Source organism: Bactrocera oleae, chromosome X (genome assembly GCF_042242935.1).
Source record: "Bactrocera oleae isolate idBacOlea1 chromosome X, idBacOlea1, whole genome shotgun sequence".
In the NCBI taxonomy this organism is placed as follows: domain Eukaryota; kingdom Metazoa; phylum Arthropoda; class Insecta; order Diptera; family Tephritidae; genus Bactrocera; species Bactrocera oleae.
Genome location: NC_091541.1, coordinates 27,573,711 through 27,580,793, shown reverse-complemented (window position 1 = coordinate 27,580,793; position 7,083 = coordinate 27,573,711). Strand labels below are relative to the sequence as shown.

Sequence of the window (7,083 nt, the reverse complement as noted above, 5' to 3'; positions counted from 1 at the left end):
TCCTAGACAACTTAAAACGACCCCTCAATCACCTGACCTCAATCCTATTGAGCATCTATGGGATCTGTTGGAAAAAAGAATTCGTCAGCATACAATAACAATTAAAGAGGCTTTGCGAAGAATGAAAGAAGAATGGTCCCATTACAGCTGAGGAAACATATAAGTTGGGAAGATCAATGCCAAATCGATTGTGCGAGGTTTTAAAACAACGCGGCTATCCAACAAAATATTGAATTTAATTTTCCTTTATCATTTTTAATACTTTTGTAACTATTTTTAAAGCTGAACGCAGACTTAGTGGTGCCTATGTTTACTTCTCCTTACACTAAAATCTCGTTATCACAAAAATGAAAATAGCAATATACATTTTTGTTTTTGCATTTTGAACTTCAAAATATAAAGAAGAAATACATGTAGAAAATTTGAACTGAATTACCTATTTACATTGTGTTTTTACTTCACTTAAAAAATAGTTTCGGGTGAACGTAGACTATATTGGCTATGTGTATGTAGCAACTATTCATTAAAGAACGCCCTATGTTTTGATTTACTTAAATATTTTGTTTTATTTTATTCTTTCAATTTCGTTTTGTTAAAGTTTATCTTATATTAGTTTACAATAATTAATATAATTTATAATAATTGAAAGAGACTTCATTTGTACAACAAGTTGTTTTATAATAGATTCGTTTCCGATTTATTTAAATGTTTAAGTTCTTATTTTATTCCGCCGGTACCAGTCGTGCGCTTCGGTTTATGCCGAATATACTGTACTGGGTGAAACGCTTGATCCTTTATGTCTTTTTGCAGTAACACCGCTAAGTAGCCAACCATGTAGCGTCCGTTTCCATGTAAGCTACGATCATTCTAGTTGAGATTAGGTCTCTTAACTCCGCAAAAATCTACCGAGAAGATACAGCCGTTAAATTCGATATCTCAAATGGTACGTATCGGAACTCGAATTGTCCATTGTGCGTTACAAACGACGTAAAATTTTGGGAGTCAGGTTCCACTGGCATGTGGAAAAATCCGTTTGTTAGATCGAGTGTTGTGAGCACATTAGCTCCCTGCAAGCGTTTGAGCACGTCATCTATAATTAGCATCGGAAAATTGTCCCTAATGATATTTACATTTAATCGCAGCAAAGTCGCTTACGTCCGTATTTCTTTACAGCTAATACGATCGGTGATGCGTAGTTTAAAGTGCTGGGCTTAATGAGCCCCTGCTCTAGCCACTCTGCAACTTGTGCATTCACCACACACCTGTCTTCTTAAGACATTCTCGTGCGCCTTTCGTAAACTGAATGGTCGTCACAAACAAATATCTTCATTTCGACTGGCGAACTGTGAACCTTTTGTGGATTGAAGTCTACTATTATCTCTAGTACAACATCAGCTTGCTTCTTGTGCAAATGTGATAATTCAATTTCGTTTTGGGGTCCTAGAATTGCTACAAGACATAGCTCTCCGAATTCCCAGATTAATTCTGGAATCTGATTTTTACCATCTTTGTCTTTTTTGGAACTGCCCCGTGCCTGTGCTCTCTCAATTCGTTTAACCCCCCATTGGAAATGTTTACGTAGATTGTCCCCATATCGTCGATTTAATCGGCGCTCTCGCTAGACCTACTTGTAGCCTACTATACTGTACGACCGTTTCTTTCGCTCCACTTACTTGTAGCCTGCCTACTGTATGACAGTAGCTCTCGCCTTTAGTCGGAACAACGCGTTCCTTGAGCCCCATAGCTAGCGCCTTCCACTCATTCATGTGTGCTTTCATCGCTTCTCTCGCACCCTTACGCTTAGCAGTTTCCACGCGCCAAAATGCGCTTGCAGTCCAATCGTTGTCTTGCAGTCCTACTGCTGCCACCTTGTTAATTCCCTTGAGTTGCTGTCGTTTAACCTCGTTTCGTCTAAGCTCAGCGCCTTCTTCCGTTACGATCCAGTCAACATGTTTAAGGACATTTTTACCGATCACCTTACAGCGTAGCTCAAATCACGCTCATTAGCCACATGGAAAGTTATTTTCATTCAATATCGTCAATCATCATGAGAATGGTGAAACTGCCAATCGTTATTTGCTCACTGCTGCCTATTCCAACAAACCTTTGTCTCTCTTTGTCCATTTTATTATCTAACTGTAACGTAACCAAAGTATAGTAGCGCACCAAACATAAGTCCGACCCTGTGTCTATTAGCGCAGACACCGCTTTCGGCATTTTGTTGGGTTCGCTGAATTGTATATCCCTGAATATGGGGCCACTTTTATTTGTAGTCAACGTGGGTATTTCATTGTCTGCCATTGTGTTTACGTTGCTTTTCTCTGTCTTGACGGACTTTCCAAGCTACTTGCACTCTGTTGCACGATGACCCTCTATGCCACATTTAAAACAAGTAATTCGTTTTACATTCTTCGACGCTCTGTGAATGTAGGAGATGGCTTACTGAACCGTATCTTCTCATACACCTTTATCTGCTCCTTCAAATCTCGTATGCTTTTTGCCTGATACGAATTACTTTTGTTCGATCTTATTTCGGGCAATCCTTCTATAAAGTATTCAATTAGGCTGGAGTCATCTAAATTTATAGGCTTTCGTATCTCCATCAGTACATAGAGATATGCACGCAGATCTTCTCCTTTGCGCTTCCGGCTATTCCTGAGGGCACGATGCACTTCAACTGATGATAACGCGATACCAAATTCTCGCCGTAATGCGAGTTTGATCGAACTACACTTGCTTATGCCGGTTTAACTACGTATGAAAATTCTTGCTCCATCCTTCAAGAGCAGTTTGCGTAAATGAATTTCTGTGACGCGTTCCATTAACCGCTTCTGTATTGCACTCAAAGTCCCCCAACCACTGTTCGAAACTTGGCTGGCTCGATCCGCTAAATGACTTCATCGAATCCTCTATGTCACGAAGGGTGTCTCGACTACTACCTCACCTACGCTATGTCGACTTGCATCATCAACATCATCCGACTCCTGGTTCTAGTAGTCTGTCCTGCAATGTCGGTCTGTTTATGTCTTACAATAATGTTAGTTAAATTATATTCAAAGTATAGGACAAATACTTATCTAAAAAATGTATATATGTTTGTTTAGCATTAATAGATTACACAGTTTTAATGCACTCTTATATAAATAATATTAAGTTAGCATACATCAGAAAAGAAAAATCTACTTAAATTCTTAAGTTTTCACTCATTAATACAGAACGATTATGTAGTTAAACCCCAAAACAACTGCGGTGCATCTATACTACTATACAAATTAAATACTAACGCACCAGTGTGCGTGCAGAAGAAATGAAAATGTGCTAATCGCCGCTCGTACAAGTATGCACAAATAAGTAAAACAATAACTTTCCCCAGCCTACATTACCGCAAATACGACGCTTCTCTTAGACAAATTTTAATTATTTAATGTACAAACATATGAAAATATATATCAATTTTATATCCGAACAACAGTATCTTTTAGGTATATACTTTTACAAATTCAAATTAGCGTTTCACTTTCGAACTTAACAATTAATCAAAACTTGGATAATTTAAAATAAGTGATACTAATCTGCACTTACTGCTATCGGTTGTTGACTGTACTCGTTGCTGATGCTGCTTGCTCGTCCCCTCTGCTTCTCAGCGATGCTTCTCTGCTGGTCGGCGCGTCGGCTATAGTTATAGCTTCAAATGCGCAATAGTTTGAATAATACTATTGTACATGCTTTTCTTAAATAAAAGTTCAAAATAAAAAAAACGGCACGAATATAGTTATAAACCTAATTAATTAAGTGGAAATGTTTTCTTAAATATAATGCTCACTCGAAACTAACAGGATAGTCGTCTTTAATTCACAGCTGGCTAACATTGTCTCACACTCACTTAGCAACAACTGCTTTGTTGTCAGTTCAGTCGAAATATAGTTTTAAGTATTTTTTGAGTTTGTTGTAACTTTTATTGGTGTTGTTGTCGTATGGCTCGAAAGCAGTGATCGGCATTTCTTACACGTATGCTTACGCTCTATCATTCAGTCGTTGTCGAAACCAAGGATAACATGATAAGGTACTCTTTGAATCGAGAGGTTAAAGTTCACATTTTTATAACATTTTACAGTGGTGCCACTAAGGAAAGTAATAAGTTTTGAGACTTTTTAAATGTATCTCTTGGGTATTTTTCGGTTTCCATTTAACAGAAAAATATACATAATTAAAATTAGTTTAACAAGCTTGATATCCTATATGCGGTCTAAATATATGTACATGTTTATTTTAATCACAAATGATTTTCAAAATTAGCTTTTAAAGCTCAATTAAACAAAACATTTTTATATTTCAAAACACTTGCAAGTTTTAAATAACCTAAACATGGACATTACTAATTTTTTTATATACTCAATAAACAAATACTCTTTTGATAATTTATTCGGGAGTCAAAGTTTACATAACATTTGCTGGGAATTCTAACTAAAATAGATAGATATATACGTTGACAATTGGTACTGTTAAGCAAAACAATACTCTGCGATAAAATACTCGCTCTTTCTTAAAATAAAAAGTATATTAAATATCTTTAAATAAAGATTAGAAATATACGTAAACGTCACCTAAAAATCTGATCTCACAAATAACCCACTGATTTCGCAAATTTATTTCTGCGGGATTTTCAGTGCTAGTTCATTGTTTTGCTTGTCATCTGTTCAGAAGCTCATGAACTCGTGGTTTTTCTTGGCAGCACTGAAAGTTCATAAGCTCTCTCAGAAGGCAAAGAGAGGAGTTTCGGATCATTTTATCTATGCGGAAATATGAACTTAAACATTTAAAAAAATCGGAAACGAAACCGTTATAAAACAACTTGTTGTACAAATTTAGTGTAATTATTATAAATTATATTAATTATTATAAACTATTATAAGATAAACTTTAACAAAACGTAATTGAAAGAACAAAATAAAGCAAAATATTTAAGTGAATCAAAACTTAGTGCGTTGTTTAATTGGAAGACATTTGGAAGACAACATTCGCCGTTTTATTGCTGATATACGGTCACAAATGTTGGACAAAGTCATCGAAAATTGGACGTCCAGATTGGACTACATCCGAGCCAGCCGTGGCGGTCATATGCAAGAAATCATATTTAAAATGTAATGCCACAAGATTATCTCTCGGATAAATAAAATTCATGTCAATCGAATAATCCATCGTTTTTTTATTGCATTAAAGTTCTATACCTCTAAAAAGACACCCTTTATAAAGAAGAACATTCAGCATATAAAATTATATTCAAATTTGAACCCTCACGCTACAAATCTTTTTAAAGTAAGCAATTGTACAGTTCTTGTAAGAAATCTTTTGTTTTTATAAATTTTATTATTTTGCTTTATTTAATTATAGATACGTACTTAAACTAACTAAATATTAAAATAAATGAATTTCTTGAATGTATTATAAGTTTATAAAGAATTACTTATATTACAATTATACATGAATATAAAAGTCACCAACATATCCTGAAAGAAGGAGAAAAAAGAATGAGTTTCAATAGTTGTAAAGTCGATTGCATTTTCTCAGATAGACCGATATTATCAGATATAAGTAGAGGAATAAATAACAAAATTCATTTTTGTAACGGTGGTTATCCGTACTTTAATCGCTTTATTTCCTTGATGTTGACATCAAAGCATCTAGGGGAAGGTCAGGATTGATAGCATTAACTTTTGGTATTCCTCAAGTATACTCGAGAACATTCCGACAAGACGGAGGTAACCAATTCACAACTACAATATTTAAAACTAACTTTTTGTTTTTAAATGGTAAACTCTTTTGTAAGAGTAGCAACATTTGTCATATATATATTTTTAATGCGAAAGAATGAGACGCAAATCTTTACCATTATCCATCGACAATGGCCGGCCAACTCCACTCTTTGCGTGAAGTATGTAGCGGATGAATTCTTCTGTCGCGTTAAAGCAGCCTGGCGCATTATTGGGTGCTCTGGTCGCACAGAGTATGGGTGAACGTGCTACACAGGTAAGCATGGCTGCCTAATTCTTAAATAATGAACTACTTATCCATTTACTTTGAATATTTTTGAAGTGTTTTTAGATGACACTCAACACTTTTCATTTTGCTGGTGTGAGAGAAGGCTAAGAATGTGCTGTGTCGTTTGGAGCACAACACCTTGCGGACTAACACTTCTTTTTATACGCAGAGGACTCTTTTTTTATAGTAGGGAGAAGCATCGAAAGCCGAAGTGCGGAACTTTTATCCGCTTAACCTAACATATTCCCAACCCAAATCTCTCCCACGGAACCACTGGACAAATTATTACTTCATGGGAGAGAAGAAGACATTTAAGTCTCCTTTACGGTACGGACTGACTGACTTTTAATCTGTTGTAAGTATCTCAATCTTGTCATTATCAGAGCTGACGCTTAGCTGACAGCTTTTAATTTAGTAGAGGACACACACATAAGTGCTGTTAAATTTTCCACCGAGAAACTACCGCCAAGTGATTCAGTTTTCAGATTTTCTCTTATATTGAGCACCGAGTGCAATGGTAAAAAACATGTTCAGAGTCTTCTACACACTCTGTACACGTCGGACAGTGCGTACTATAGTCATGACGAAATTTGTAAAGGTAGCTTCTAAAGCACCCATGTCCACTTAGTATTTGGGTCACTTGGAAATCCAGGTCCCCATGCTGTCTATCTATCCACGGTCTGATGTCTGGTATCAGTCTGTGGGTCCATCGTCCTTTAGATGAGGTTTGCCACTGTTGCTGTCACAGTGTAATGCTCTTGGTTCTTTCCTCTCTTTTTGTTGCTGTAGAGGGTTCTGATAGCTGGTATAAGTGCGCAAATTAATTTTCCTGGATGTCAATGGGCTACATACTGGCTAATACTTCAGGAGCGTCGCTTGATACGGTTCTTAAAGCACTTATCACGCGTATTGCAGAAAGCCTATGCACTGTGATTATTGGTCTAGCATATGATTTTGTGTCTAGCGCGTGGATCCATATTGGAGCCGCATATGGTATAACTGATCTCATTGCCTTAGCTATTAAATATCGACGGCTGGAACGAA

At 36.3% G+C, this 7,083-nt stretch overlaps 1 long non-coding RNA gene across 1 annotated transcript; it reads right to left on the bottom strand.

The window, feature by feature from the left end:
* Nucleotides 1-592: 592 nt before the first annotated feature.
* Nucleotides 593-4,401, bottom strand: LOC138858139 (uncharacterized). Its single transcript, XR_011397366.1, has 3 exons — nucleotides 3,824-4,401; nucleotides 3,583-3,725; nucleotides 593-3,016 (listed from the first exon to the last, which is right to left on the bottom strand). It is a non-coding gene; the product is annotated as an uncharacterized lncRNA (long non-coding RNA).
* Nucleotides 4,402-7,083: the final 2,682 nt, after the last annotated feature.